Genomic DNA, 16,571 nt, shown 5'->3' with positions numbered 1-16,571 from the left:
TGACACTCCCCGCCTGGTGTCTTTAGAGACACCACATCAGTCCATCAGGTACTAGACTGCTACATTCGAGTCTGCTGGGGATACGAGGAGAATGAATTCTGTAATAGGCCTGGAAAAGACCTTGGGTGTTCCTTGTCGAATGACTCTGAGTTCCACCTTCCTTGTGAGTTGATCCGTACTAGGGATTGCCTTTGTTACCACCGCCATAGGCCATTCGTTTCTCCTCACCTGAAGATCCTTCATTAGGACTACATCTCCCTCCTTCAAATTGGGTCGTTTGTCTTGCCACCTGCTCCTGACTTGCAGTGTGGTGAGATACTCCTGGCGCCACCTTTCCCAGAAGGTGTCAGCAAGTGACTGAACCTGCTTCCATTGATGCTTGAGGAGCTCTGTCTTCCCAAACTCACAGGGAGGAGAGGGGGGAGAGCCTGTTTTCTGTGTCAGCAGCATGGCTGGTGTGAGAATGAGTGGAGACTCAGGATCTGACGACACAGGTATTAGGGGTCTGGCATTCATGATAGCGCATACCTCTGCCATTAGAGTGGTGAGGACTTCATGTGTAGGTTGAGGGGCCTTCATCTGCAGGAACATGGAGTCCAGTATGCGACGTGCAACACCGATCAGGCGTTCCCACGCCCCACCCATATGAGATGAGTGGGGTGGGTTGAATATCCAACTGCATCTCTGCTCTTGAAGATACCTGTTCAGGTCTGTGTTCGGTTCATCCATCTTCAATTATTTGGAGGCACCAACGAAATTAGTACCTCGATCTGACCTGATCTGCTTTGGAGCGCCGCGGAGAGAGAAAAACCTCCTGAGTGCGTTGATGAAGCTGGAGGCACTCAAAGATTCAACAACCTCAATATGGACTGCTCTTACACACATACACGTGAACAGCACCGCCCACCTCTTGCTGTTCGCGTGACCTCCCCGAGTGCGCCGTGCAGAAACTTCCCAGGGTCCAAAGACGTCAAGGCCGACGTAAGTGAAAGCGGGTGCAGTGCACAGCCTTTCAGCTGGTAGATCTGACATCTGCTGCTGCCCGATCTTGCCCCGAAGCTTTCTGCAGATGACACATTTAAAGATTGTGCTCTGAATGCATCTCTTTCCTCCTACCAGCCATAACCCATCGGCCCTGATGGCACCCTCTGTGAAGTGTCTTCCTTGGTGCTTTACCATCTCATGGTGGTGTCTTATGATCAGAGTTGCCAAGTAGTGATGGCCTGGAATGATAAGGGGGTTTATCTCACTTAAGACCAGTTGAGATTGGGCTATGCGCCCTCCTACGCGGAGGAGTCCATCACTGTCAATGATTGGATTCAGTTTTCTGATGCTGCTATGTGTCGGCAGGTTTCTCTTCTCGGAGATGCATCTTAGCTCATCAGCATAGACTTCATGCTGGACACTTTTGATCGCAAGTCTCCTAGCCTTTTCCTGCTCCTCTACAGTAGAGCCCTTCTTGCATAGATGCCACCCCTTACAGCTGTTGTCTTCAGCTGAATGGCCAAAGGAATGAGCAATGTGTGAGAGACATGCCATTGCTCTGATGAGAGAATCCAAACTTGAGAAACGCTCAAAGCGCTTTACTCCCAGTTGCGCTTTGGAAGTCTGAGTGATGTGCACCGACACCACCGGGCGTATCTCTGCATCTGACGCAGGTTCAATAAGGTCAAATGTGACCTCAGGTGCTGAGGGAAGAGTGAGGGGCTTTGATAAGAAAAGGGGCCCTGATAACCAGGTTGTGTTCACAAGGAGTGCGGCTGGCACCGACCTTGAACCGTGGTCCGCTGGGTTTTGCTCAGATGGGACATATTTCCATTGGTCTGGAGACGTTGACTGTCTGATTCGTTGGACCCGATTGCTTACATACACATAAAACCTCCTTGTCTCGTTATGTATGTAGCCCAGAACGATTCTACTGTCTGTAAAAAATGTGACAGAGTCAATCTTCATGTCCATCTCACTGACGACAAACTCTGCGATTTGCACTGCAAGGACACCAGCACAGAGTTCGAGGCGAGGTATAGTAGTCTCCCTTAGACGTGTCAGCTTCGCTTTTCGAAAGACAAACCCAACGTCACTCTGGTCGTTTTGGCTGGTGATCTTTAAGTATGCAACGGCTGAGATAGCCTTGACTGAGGCGTCAGCAAACACACACAATTCTATAGACTTGGCTTTGCAGGGGGAGAAAGAGGAGTAATATCGGGGAATCTGCAGCTCCTGCAGGTGTTGAAGTGACTCTCTCCATTTCATCCTCTCTGTTTTCTTGTCATCAGGAAGGGGTGAGTCCCATTCCCCTACATGTGATGACAGCTGTCTGAGTAAGAACTTACCCTGTATTGTGATGGGTGCTACGAATCCTAGAGGATCAAAAAGACTGTTCACTACAGAGAGCACACCTCTGCGTGTGAATGGCTTGTCGTCATCTTGAACTCTGAATGTAAACCTGTCAGAGACCAGGTTCCAACAAATCCCTAAGCTGCGTTGCAAGGGTATCTCTTCTTTCGACAGATCTAAGTCTTGGACGTCTCTGGCAAGATCGTCAGATGGGAAGGCATCCATCACAGCTGTTCTATTTGAGACTATTTTATGTAGCCGAAGGTTGGACAGTGCGAGTACTTCTCGAGCTTGTTGGAGAACACGGATTGCCTCACCCTCTGTGGCGAACGACTTTAACGCATCATCCACATAGAAGTTCTCCTCCACAAAGCTCCTCACATCACTCCCATAGAGGTCCTCTTCCTCTCCTGCAGCCTTCCTTAGACCATATATCGCAACAGCCGGAGAAGGTGTGTTACCAAAAACATGGACCTTCATACGGTAATCCACGATGTCACTGTTCATGTCGTTGTTCCGGAACCACAAGAACCGTAAGTAGTCTCTGTGTTCCTCTTTGACTACAAAGCAGTGGAACATGTGTTCAATGTCCGCTGTCACAGCAACCAGCTCCTTTCTGAATCTCACTAGGACCCCTAGAAGGCTATTATTAAGATCTGGTCCGGTGAGAAGGACATCATTCAGAGAGACTCCATCGTACGGAGCACTTGAGTCAAAGACTATGCGGATCTTGCCAGGCTTTTTGGGATGATAAACGCCGAAAGAAGGGAGATACCAGCACTCCTGTCCATCTTGCAGCGATGGGGCCAACTCTGCATGGTCGTTATCCAACATCTTTTGTATGAAATCCAAGTAGTGCTCCTTCATTTCAGGTTTTTTCTCAAGAGTGTGGCAGAGAGCTGTGAGACGTTGTAGGCATATGGCCTGTTATTTGGAAGCCGTCTCCTTGGTGAACAGAAGGGTAGAGGGGCAACCCAACTGTTAGCGCTGTCTTTGGAAACCTCATTATCCATTATCTGTATGAACCTCTGTTCATCAATAGATGGGGCGAGTTTATTGTCATTCTTAGTGCAGAGAAAGATTGACTGACCTACATCTTCTCCTGCAGGATTCTTTGTTATGTTGAGTGAGATGCGTTGCACCTTCGGAAGTGTTTCATGAGCTGGTAGTTTGAAGTTTTCTTTTACCTGGACATGACTTTCACATGGGGTGAGATAGCTCGGACGGCCACTCTCTAGAATGCATGTCTTCAAGGTGTTCACAGCAGAGGGCTTATGGGCTGTACCAAGACATACATCCCCTATGACTACCCATCCTAGATCCAGTTTCTGGGCAAACGGAGCATTGTGTGGACTGTTAATCTGCTTGCGAACCTTGTGGATGCGGAGAATATCTCTTCCCAACAGTAAGAGGATGTTTGCTTCAGGGTCCAAAGGAGGGATCTCACTTGCGATGACCTTGAGGTGTTTATGATGTGAAGCTGCATTAGGAGTAGGTATTTCTAACCTGTTGTCAGGGATCTCATCACATTCAACTAAAGTGGGCAGTGGCAGACTGACTTTATGATCTATCGACTCGATCGTATAGCCGCATGCTCTTCTTCCAGCTGTCTCGGTGATGCCTGCACAGGTTTTCAATGTGTAAGGGGTTGAGACGCTGTTGTCATCAAAAATGTCAAAGAATTCTGGTCTCGCGAGAGAGCGGTTACTTTGCTCATCGAGAATAGCGTACATCTTCTTTGTCACCTCGCGATGACCATTGGGGAACACATGAACTAAACATATCTTAGAGCAGGCATGGGAGCTCATTCCCTTACCACATACTTCCGTGCACCTTGGTGTGACTTCTTCTTTGGTTCCATCCTCCTCCCCGCCATGCTCTGATTTGGGTGGAGGTGACATCAGATTCCAGGGTGCAGGACCTGGATGCAGAGCTGCAATGTGCCTGTCGCTCCCACACTCTGTACATGTGACAGCTGTCTTGCAGTTTTTGGCTATGTGAGTTGTGGAAGCACAACAGTGGAAACAAATCGCATTCTCCTTAATATATTGTCTCCGTTCCTCAAGAGCTTTTTCTCTGAAGCCTCTACATTTGGTAAGGGGGTGTGGCTTTTTGTGGATGGGACAGTTCTTAAGTAGATCATCGGTTTTGTAGGTTTGTCTTCCCGGCCTGGAGGATATACCTGAGTCTTGTGAACTGACACCCGCTTGGTTATATGGCTATAACCTTCATCGAGACGCTCTCTCCTGTAAGAAGTGTTACTGGGCGAAGGGAGGAGGAAACTCGGGTCATTTCGAGCTCTAGCTACAACGCTGAAGTTGGCTCCCGATTCGCAGCTCCCGATTGGAATTTTCCAGTCCACCTTAAAAAGTGGAATAACGCCTCTAGATGGCGTGGTTCGACCATTTTCAAGCGAGTTCATGAACTGGAAAACATAGGTATATAGGAGGGATATGTTTTGAGAATACATTATAGAATGAATCCTGCATTTTGTTCATTTTTAATGTTGCATGCAATTCTTATTGACCTCAAAAAGGTTCTTCTATTGGTGTAAACAGCTGGAAAAAAGAGTTGATTTCACAGCTTTTGCCCATCTAGACTGCATAAAACCACGTCCAACTCACAGACCATTACACTTATTCTTTTCAAATCTGGCCTAGATTATAAAGGGGACATTAGACTCTCATTATGGCACAGTGTCTGATTTGTGAAACATATCGCTGATTTGTGAAAATGCTATGATTGCAGTTTTCAGCTGATTTGGAGCATCTAGACCACACAAAACCACGTCCAACTCACAGACCATTACACGTATTCTTTTCAAACCTGGCCTAGATTACAAAGGGGACATTAGACTCTCATTCTGGCACAGTGGCTGATTTGTGAAACATATTTCTGATTTGTGAAAGTGCTATAATTGCAGTTTTCTGCTGATTTTGCCCATCTAGACCGCATCAAACCAGGTCCAGCTCAAAGACCATCACTCTAATTCTTTTCAAACCTGGCCTAGATTACAAAGGGGACATTAGACTCTCATTCTGGCACAGTGGCTGATTTGTGAAACATATTTCTGATTTGTGAAAGTGCTACAATTGCAGTTTTCTGCTGATTTTGCACATCTAGACCGCATCAAACCAGGTCCAGCTCAAAGACCATCACTCTAATTCTTTTCAAACCTGGCCTAGATTACAAAGGGGACATTAGACTCTCATTCTGGCACAGTGGCTGATTTGTGAAACATATTTCTGATTTGTGAAAGTGCTATAATTGCAGTTTTCTGCTGATTTTGCCCATCTAGCCCGCATCAAACCAGGTCCAGCTCAAAGACCATCACTCTAATTATTTTCAAACCTGGCCTAGATTACAAAGGGGACATTAGACTCTCATTCTGGCACAGTGGCTGATTTGTGAAACATATTTCTGATTTGTGAAAGTGCTATAATTGCAGTTTTCTGCTGATTTTGCCCATCTAGACCGCATCAAACCAGGTCCAACTCACAGACCATTACACATATTCTTTTCAAACCTGGCCTAGATTATAAAGGGGACATTAGACTCTCATTATAGCACAGTGTCTGATTTGTGAAAAATATAGCTGATTTGTGAAAATGCTATGATTGCACTTTTCAGCTGATTTGGAGCATCTAGATGGCATATAACCAGGTTAACTTCAAACACCACCACTCTAATTCTTTTCAAACCTGGCCTAGATTACAAAGGGGACATTAGACTCTCATTCTGGCACAGTGGCTGATTTGTGAAACATATTTCTGATTTGTGAAAGTGCTATAATTGCAGTTTTCTGCTGATTTTGCCCATCTAGACCGCATCAAACCAGGTCCAGCTAAAAGACCATCACTCTAATTCTTTTCAAACCTGGCCTAGATTACAAAGGGGACATTAGACTCTCATTCTGGCACAGTGGCTGATTTGTGAAACATATTTCTGATTTGTGAAAGTGCTATAATTGCAGTTTTCTGCTGATTTTGCCCATCTAGACCGCATCAAACCAGGTCCAGCTCAAAGACCATCACTCTAATTCTTTTCAAACCTGGCCTAGATTACAAAGGGGACATTAGACTCTCATTCTGGCACAGTGGCTGATTTGTGAAACATATTTCTGATTTGTGAAAGTGCTATAATTGCAGTTTTCTGCTGATTTTGCCCATCTAGACCGCATCAAACCAGGTCCAGCTCAAAGACCATCACTCTAATTCTTTTCAAACCTGGCCTAGATTACAAAGGGGACATTAGACTCTCATTCTGGCACAGTGGCTGATTTGTGAAACATATTTCTGATTTGTGAAAGTGCTATAATTGCAGTTTTCTGCTGATTTTGAGCATCTAGACCGCATCAAACCAGGTCCAGCTCAAAGACCATCACTCTAATTCTTTTCAAACCTGGCCTAGATTACAAAGGGGACATTAGACTCTCATTCTGGCACAGTGGCTGATTTGTGAAACATATTTCTGATTTGTGAAAGTGCTATAATTGCAGTTTTCTGCTGATTTTGCCCATCTAGACCGCATCAAACCAGGTCCAACTCACAGACCATTACACATATTCTTTTCAAACCTGGCCTAGATTATAAAGGGGACATTAGACTCTCATTATAGCACAGTGTCTGATTTGTGAAACATATAGCTGATTTGTGAAAATGCTATGATTGCACTTTTCAGCTGATTTGGAGCATCTAGATGGCATATAACCAGGTTAACTTCAAACACCATCACTCTAATTCTTTTCAAACCTGGCCTAGATTACAAAGGGGACATTAGACTCTCATTATGGCACAGTGGCTGATTTGTGAAACGTTTATTCTATTTGTGAAAACTGAAAAAGGAAATGTTGATTTCACTGTTTTTTTTACCACCCAGGTCAAGATCAAAAACCACTACACTCAGACGAACAGCTGCACCTCCAGTCATCAGTCCGTCAAGCTCCTGAACTTCGTGGATGACACTGCCCTCAGAGTTGACCATCTGGTGACTTGGTGCAATCAAAACAACTTGGAGATTAATGCTCTAAAAACACTGGAAAGATGGTTGTGAATAGAAGAAAACTGCAATTATAGCACTTTCACAAATCAGAAATATGTTTCACAAATCAGCCACCGTGCCAGAATGAGAGTCTAATGTCCCCTTTGTAATCTAGGCCAGGTTTGAAAATAATTAGAGTGATGGTCTTTGAGCTGGACCTGGTTTGATGCGGTCTAGATGCTCAAAATCAGCAGAAAACTGCAATTATAGCACTTTCACAAATCAGAAATATGTTTCACAAATCAGCCACTGTGCCAGAATGAGAGTCTAATGTCCCCTTTGTAATCTAGGCCAGGTTTGAAAAGAATTAGAGTGATGGTCTTTGAGCTGGACCTGGTTTGATGCGGTCTAGATGGGCAAAATCAGCAGAAAACTGCAATTATAGCACTTTCACAAATCAGAAATATGTTTCACAAATCAGCCACTGTGCCAGAATGAGAGTCTAATGTCCCCTTTGTAATCTAGGCCAGGTTTGAAAAGAATTAGAGTGATGGTCTTTGAGCTGGACCTGGTTTGATGCGGTCTAGATGGGCAAAATCAGCAGAAAACTGCAATTATAGCACTTTCACAAATCAGAAATATGTTTCACAAATCAGCCACTGTGCCAGAATGAGAGTCTAATGTCCCCTTTGTAATCTAGGCCAGGTTTGAAAAGAATTAGAGTGATGGTCTTTGAGCTGGACCTGGTTTGATGCGGTCTAGATGGGCAAAATCAGCAGAAAACTGCAATTATAGCACTTTCACAAATCAGAAATATGTTTCACAAATCAGCCACTGTGCCAGAATGAGAGTCTAATGTCCCCTTTGTAATCTAGGCCAGGTTTGAAAAGAATACGTGTAATGGTCTGTGAGTTGGACGTGGTTTTGTGTGGTCTAGATGCTCCAAATCAGCTGAAAACTGCAATCATAGCATTTTCACAAATCAGCGATATGTTTCACAAATCAGACACTGTGCCATAATGAGAGTCTAATGTCCCCTTTATAATCTAGGCCAGGTTTGAAAAGAATACGTGTAATGGTCTGTGAGTTGGACGTGGTTTTGTGTGGTCTAGATGCTCCAAATCAGCTGAAAACTGCAATCATAGCATTTTCACAAATCAGCTATATGTTTCACAAATCAGACACTGTGCCATAATGAGAGTCTAATGTCCCCTTTATAATCTAGGCCAGGTTTGAAAAGAATACGTGTAATGGTCTGTGAGTTGGATGTGGTTTTGTGTGGTCTAGATGCTCCAATTCAGCTGAAAACTGCAATCATAGCCTTTTCACAAATCAGAAATATGTTTCACAAATCAGCCACTGTGCCAGAATGAGAGTCTAATGTCCCCTTTGTAATCTAGGCCAGGTTTGAAAAGAATTAGAGTGATGGTCTTTGAGCTGGACCTGGTTTGATGCGGTCTAGATGGGCAAAATCAGCAGAAAACTGCAATTATAGCACTTTCACAAATCAGAAATATGTTTCACAAATCAGCCACTGTGCCAGAATGAGAGTCTAATGTCCCCTTTGTAATCTAGGCCAGGTTTGAAAAGAATTAGAGTGATGGTCTTTGAGCTGGACCTGGTTTGATGCGGTCTAGATGGGCAAAATCAGCAGAAAACTGCAATTATAGCACTTTCACAAATCAGAAATATGTTTCACAAATCAGCCACTGTGCCAGAATGAGAGTCTAATGTCCCCTTTGTAATCTAGGCCAGGTTTGAAAAGAATTAGAGTGATGGTCTTTGAGCTGGACCTGGTTTGATGCGGTCTAGATGGGCAAAATCAGCAGAAAACTGCAATTATAGCACTTTCACAAATCAGAAATATGTTTCACAAATCAGCCACTGTGCCAGAATGAGAGTCTAATGTCCCCTTTGTAATCTAGGCCAGGTTTGAAAAGAATACGTGTAATGGTCTGTGAGTTGGACGTGGTTTTGTGTGGTCTAGATGCTCCAAATCAGCTGAAAACTGCAATCATAGCATTTTCACAAATCAGCGATATGTTTCACAAATCAGACACTGTGCCATAATGAGAGTCTAATGTCCCCTTTGTAATCTAGGCCAGGTTTGAAAAGAATTAGAGTGATGGTCTTTGAGCTGGACCTGGTTTGATGCGGTCTAGATGGGCAAAATCAGCAGAAAACTGCAATTATAGCACTTTCACAAATCAGAAATATGTTTCACAAATCAGCCACTGTGCCAGAATGAGAGTCTAATGTCCCCTTTGTAATCTAGGCCAGGTTTGAAAAGAATACGTGTAATGGTCTGTGAGTTGGACGTGGTTTTGTGTGGTCTAGATGCTCCAAATCAGCTGAAAACTGCAATCATAGCATTTTCACAAATCAGCGATATGTTTCACAAATCAGACACTGTGCCATAATGAGAGTCTAATGTCCCCTTTATAATCTAGGCCAGGTTTGAAAAGAATACGTGTAATGGTCTGTGAGTTGGACGTGGTTTTGTGTGGTCTAGATGCTCCAAATCAGCTGAAAACTGCAATCATAGCATTTTCACAAATCAGCGATATGTTTCACAAATCAGACACTGTGCCATAATGAGAGTCTAATGTCCCCTTTATAATCTAGGCCAGGTTTGAAAAGAATACGTGTAATGGTCTGTGAGTTGGACGTGGTTTTGTGTGGTCTAGATGCTCCAATTCAGCTGAAAACTGCAATCATAGCCTTTTCACAAATCAGAAATATGTTTCACAAATCAGCCACTGTGCCAGAATGAGAGTCTAATGTCCCCTTTGTAATCTAGGCCAGGTTTGAAAAGAATTAGAGTGATGGTCTTTGAGCTGGACCTGGTTTGATGCGGTCTAGATGGGCAAAATCAGCAGAAAACTGCAATTATAGCACTTTCACAAATCAGAAATATGTTTCACAAATCAGCCACTGTGCCAGGATGAGAGTCTAATGTCCCCTTTGTAATCTAGGCCAGGTTTGAAAAGAATTAGAGTGATGGTCTTTGAGCTGGACCTGGTTTGATGCGGTCTAGATGGGCAAAATCAGCAGAAAACTGCAATTATAGCACTTTCACAAATCAGAAATATGTTTCACAAATCAGCCACTGTGCCAGAATGAGAGTCTAATGTCCCCTTTGTCATCTAGGCCAGGTTTGAAAAGAATACGTGTAATGGTCTGTGAGTTGGACGTGGTTTTATGCAGTCTAGATGGGCAAAAGCTGTGAAATCAACTCTTTTTTCCAGCTGTTTACACCAATAGGAGAACCTTTTTGAGGTCAATAAGAATTGCATGCAACATTAAAAATGAACAAAATGCAGGATTCATTCTATAATGTATTCTCATTACATATCCCCCCTATATACCTATGTTTTCCAGTTCATGAACTCGCTTGAAAATGGTCGAACCACGCCATCTAGAGGCGTTATTCCACTTTTTAAGGTGGACTGGAAAATTCCAATCGGGAGCTGCGAATCGGGAGCCAACTTCAGCGTCGTGCTCTAGCTTCATCGTGGATGAACTTAGAAAAAACATCAAAAGGGGGGAATGATACACAATGCTCTTGCTTGAATCTTGAGCCATAGGACATCCATTTGTCCTGAAGGTTGTATGGAAGTTTTTCCGTGATAGGATGGATACCTCTGGCTGTGTCCAGATAGGATAATCCAGGGAGAAAGTTATCCTGCTTAGCCGCCTCTATCTCTAGTAGCAAGTCTGCCAGGTCACAAAGCTTCTGTGGGTCTCTGTTGGTTATTTTTGGAAAGTTCTCTAATCTAGCAAAAAGAGCCCTTTCGATAGCCTCGGGGGTCCCATAGCATTGTTCTAGCCGTTCCCATGTCATTCTCAGCCCAGCTGCTGGGTGCTTGATGTGGAAAGATTTGATCCGACGCGCATGCTCTGAGGATTCTTTCCCCAACCACTTCACAAGCAGGTCAAGCTCCTCCGCTGCAGTCAAGTCCAGACCTTCAATAGCATTGGAAAATGATGATTTCCATGCCCAGTAGTTCTCCACTTTATCATCAAACTTTGTTAGGCCTGTGGTGATCAGCTGGCTCCTGGCGAGGAATTTGTTAAGGTCAACTGTGGCAGAAGGGTTGCTGTGGCCACGTTGAGCATTTGACCAATCTGTTACTGGGTTGATGTTATGGCTATGCTGATATCTGTGTTTCTTTTTATCTCTTTGCTCTATATCGTCGGGGAGAGATGACAGGTCATGATAAATTGTAGAACATGATTTAGCTTTTGTTTGTTCATGAAGATATGGTGGAAAGCTTTTGAGCTGCTTTTGTGATGAGGGGCTGATATCTTCCTCTTTCTTGAAGAGCTCTTCACGGAGACTTACATCAGCAGTGTGATGTTCACGGAGAGTGATGGGGTCATGTTGACTTTGCCGAAAGGGAGAGGGTATGATATTGCCAGGTGAGACGCCATCAGCTTCGAATGCTGCCTCCAAAGCGGCAGCCTCGGCGAAAGCTGCTTCCTTTTATTTTTCTTGCTGCAGTGCGTCTAGCTGTGCATCAATCCTCGCTCTCTGTACTTTGATATCTATTTCTTTCTGTGAGAAAGCAGCTCTGGCCTGCGCCGCCTTTGCTTTTGCACGCGCTACAGCTAAAACCACGGACGCCTTTGAGCTAGAGGATGACCGTGATGAACGAGAGCACTCAGAGCGTATCTCCAAATCGTCCATTTCTGAGACATGATGCACTTGAGCGTGTTCAACTTGTGCATGTTCTTCAGTTTTATTTTCTTCTTCCATGTTCGGCGCTGATAAAGATGTTTCTCGTATGTCGTCGTCTTTAACAGGCTCTCTAAGCTAGGGTGCTGTGTGGTAGCTCATGGATGCTGATCTGTTATTCAGAAGCGATGAGAAGATATCCTTTCACTATGCTGGCCTCCCTCTTCGTGGATAAAGCAGTTTATCCAGCTAGCTAAACAATCAAATATGCCCAGAAAGACTCTCAGACCGAAGGGGTTGCGTTGTCGTTGAGTTTACTGAGAGACATGACTTGACTGTGAAACTGAAACACAAATGATACAAAAATTTCCATAAATAAAGGCTCTCAAAACATACATCTTCATATAACCAACATTATGTTCACAAAAATATTGTAGCGTATCGGGTAATTACGTGTATTGGGGTGTTTCCGTGCTTGGCTAGGAACTGATATGTGTGGGTGTGTTCCTAGGGGGAAGGGGGTATATGTGACCAGCGGCCGGGGCGGAGGCCAGTCAGGCCATGTGGGCGAGCTGACCGGGTGGTTGCAGAGCTAGCAGCGAAGCTAGTTGCTAGGAGCTATATTGTGAAGACAAGAATAAAAAGCCTGTACCAACTTCAAGTCTCCAGTTCCTTGGACAAATACTCACTTCGTTACATTGGTGTCAGCAAGTAAAGCGGTAACGCCTCTGATTCGGCCGAGAGGGGAGAGGGTGAGAAGGAACGGCAAAAGAGACTGGGTGGTGCGGTTTTTGGGCTCTAGATCTAGCGCTAGTAAGTTAGCTACCAGGGGTGCTAACTGCTAACTGCTAGCTGCTAAGACCACGTGCGATGGTGCGCGGAGAATGGCCATCGGTGAACGGGAGGAAAGGAGAGCTGACGGCGGGGATCAGCTCGATGCTGGCGGGCATGGAGGCCCGTGTGTTGAGAGAGGTCGGACGGCTGGTGGAAGAGACTCCTGCCTGGGCAGTAGAGGTGATGCGGGCGCTGCGAGAAGTCATGCAGCGGGTGGACTTGATGAGCGCGGAGGTAATGCAGCAGGGAGAGCGGCCGGAGGAGCCACGGAAGAGACTGTGTTGGACCTGCAGAGAGCCGGGCCACGTGGCGAGGTGGTGCCGAGGCGGTCCCGGGAGACGGACCGGGTATGCGGGACAACGACATGGACAGCAGGGAGCCTGCTGGGCATGCGGCGAGATTGGACACCTGGCTAGAGAGTGTCAAAAGGCTGTCGGAGATCGGGGGACAGCGGGAGAAGAGAGACGTGCAGGCGGCGGACAGGTGAGACTCTGCTGGACTTGCCAGTCGCCGGAGCACTTGGCCAGGGACTGCACTGAGAGTGGGGAGGCCGGAGGTGAGACACGGGCTGGGGAGAGTGTGAGCAGCCGGGGAGAAGAGAGCGTTGTGACGGATAGGAGGACGGTGCTACAGGGGAACAGCCAGAGGGAAGAGATGGACATCGTCTGCAGCGTTGTTACAGTCGGGAGAGCGACGCTCGTGTCTCCGAGTGAGCGAAGGGGGTTACCGCCGGGGGAACCGGCCCAGCCTAACCGCTATACACCCCCTAACGTTGCACTGCGGAGAGCCGAGGGGAAGATCGACGCCGGTGGTGTTCGCTCTGCTGTCCTCAACCCTGGAGGAGGGGGACGGAAAAACGAGTGGAGAGCCGAGGGGAAGATCGACGCCGGTGGTGTTCGCTCTGCTGTCCTCAACCCTGGAGGAGGGGGACGGAAAAACGAGCGAGTGCGAGGCCGGGAGGACGACGCCAGGGTCATCTGGAGAGTCGACGGGCGCGAGTGGAGACCGGAGGACGAGGATGTCGATCCGGTGCTCGTTCGTGCATTTGGCTACTGGAACAAACAAAAGGGGGGACCGAAAAGAGTGCTTCAGGTGGGACAGAAGCTGGGAAAAGGGGGGGATGGAAATGGGGTTTAAAAGAAAAGTTAAGGAAAATGTGGGGGCTTGTGTTTAATTGAGATGTGGGGGTTATTGTTGAATGGGAAATGTGGGTTGAATTTAAATGTGTGAAAAATAAAGGAAATAATGAAAAACTAGACATTATGGAGTGCCTAATGGGAAACTAGACATTATGGGGGTACCTAATGGAAAACTAGACATTACGGAGTACCTAATGAAAACTGGACATTATGACGGGGGTGCTGAAAAGAAAAGACTGTTTGTTGGGGAATTAGAATTTGATGTGGTGATGGGAAAAATATTGTGTTGGGTGTGTTTTGGTACAGGGGGATGTGTGTGGGTTGTGCATGTCGCGTGGAAGCGACATTAAAGTTGTGTGGGGGAAATGTAGCGTATCGGGTAATTACGTGTATTGGGGTGTTTCCGTGCTTGGCTAGGAACTGATATGTGTGGGTGTGTTCCTAGGGGGAAGGGGATATATGTGACCAGCGGCCGGGGCGGAGGCCAGTCAGGCCATGTGGGCGAGCTGACCGGGTAGTTGCAGAGCTAGCAGCGAAGCTAGTTGCTAGGAGCTATATTGTGAAGACAAGAATAAAAAGCCTGTTTATTTGTGTATTTGTCCAGTTCCTTGGACAAATACTCACTTCGTTACAATATATTACATTACAGTAATTGGATGTATCAGAATACAGATGCCATGAAATAGCATGCACTTTCCATCTACAGGCTTCAGACTACAATTACTAACATATGCTTCAACTAAGAAAATAGCAATCACAAAAAGCAACATTATTTATCTTCCAAAATCACAATATCTAATCATAAACTTACGGATATGGCCTTCGACAGCCTCAAAATGCAGAAACAAAGATCCACCACAGCCATGAAGCAACCTGCAGCACTGACCATGTGCTTCTAAACAAAAGTGAAACTAAACTCTCAGCTTTTAACAGCGTTTTCACTCTGCGCCACTAGGCGGCAGTATTAACTGAAGAATATGACAGACTAACGTGTTCCTTATGACATGGCACATAGAGGCCATGACAAACGGGGTACCAGGAGTGTAGTTATAGTATAACTACGGGGTATAAGGAGTGAATGAATACTTTAACTAGAGGGTAACAAGATCTGTACTTATAGTATAACTACGGGTACCAGGAGTGTAGTTATAGTATAAGTTATACTATAACTACACTCCTGGTACCCGTAGTTATACCAGGAGTGTACACACCTTATACCCCGTAGTTATACTGTATAACTACGGGGTATAAGGTGTGAATTAATACTTTAACTAGAGGGTAGCACGCGTACCACGGAGGCTCAGAGATGTTCGCGAGAGCAGAAAGTAGCGAGGACAGCTGTTTTGGGTCTGTTGCTACGGCCATAAACCGTTTCGCTCTGCCTAGCAACTGTTTACAACTGCCGTAAACCGTTTCGCTCTGCCTAGCAACAGACCCAAAACAAGAAGGACGGCTTTCCTCGCTACATCAAAGGGCTTTCTACTCTCGCGAACATCTCTTGTTATATTCTAACATTTTGTTTGAAACTAATTGTGTAATTTTGTGGTTATGGCCGAAGTGGCTGCCGCAAACCGTTTCATTTCACTGATCAGCCCCGGCCCGCACAGACTATAATCATCAACACAACACTCGCCGATTCACTCGGCGTTCTAGCAAGACTACTCGGCGTTGGTCTCGTCTACTATTAGAGGTAAGATGTGAGGCATCGATATTAAATTTAGACTGGTTAATAACAATCGAAGATCTTGCTCGTAGCTGCTTTAAGTAACTCACTTCATCGACTTATCATTACTATCTTGAGATCCAGCATTTCCTTATGCAAAGTCATGACATTTTTTATTAACTTTCTTAATCATCACGCAAAGTACAACACAATCAGAAATTTGATCGGAAATGACTGAAAATACTGGACTTTACTCACTTTGTTTTATTCAAGTTTAAACTTTGTGAAAAGTGCTGGGGACCTTGCTTTGAACAATTTTGAACAATTTTGACAAATTAAATTTGTATTTATTCGTGTAAAAAAGGCCACGTCACGTCAACTACCCAAACACAAAATTGCCTTGTTAGCTCAACCGGTTGCTGATTTTTATTTTTATTATTGTGCTTGCTGAAAGCAAGGCACAATCTATAAAGTCCCCCATACTTCATATTATTATTATTATATCTGCCAGTTTTTTGGCACGTAATAACTCCCACATTTTTCACACTACATATAGACATGCAAGACCTCAAAAGTTGCAGCTTATTGATGACAGGGGTGCTATGACTTTGCTAAGAGTTTCATGGAGTGGTCTGGGTGCTATTCGCGATTAAGCGCCATTTTTTGGCCAGCGCACGCAGTGGTGCAGGCCCTATAACAGGGTTTGTCCACCCAATTAGCAAGCCCATTTGGAAGCCCATTTGGAAGCCAATTTGGTCCCACTCAGAAACCATAAGACCTGCCGCTACCAAACTTGGTAGGTAGGTTCACAGAGTCACCTTTTACTATGGGTGGAAACATTATACTTGTTGACCACTAGGTGGTGCTATAACAGCCCTCTTTCCGTTTTGCTCCATAACTTTTGAACCGTAGCATCTACAATCAAATTTATTTTTCCCTG

Source organism: Poromitra crassiceps (assembly GCF_964638095.1).
Source record: "Poromitra crassiceps genome assembly, chromosome: 3".
NCBI classification, from domain to species: Eukaryota; Metazoa; Chordata; class Actinopteri; order Beryciformes; family Melamphaidae; genus Poromitra; species Poromitra crassiceps.
The sequence above is the reverse complement of the archived record's forward strand: the minus strand, read 5'-3'. Positions refer to the sequence as shown.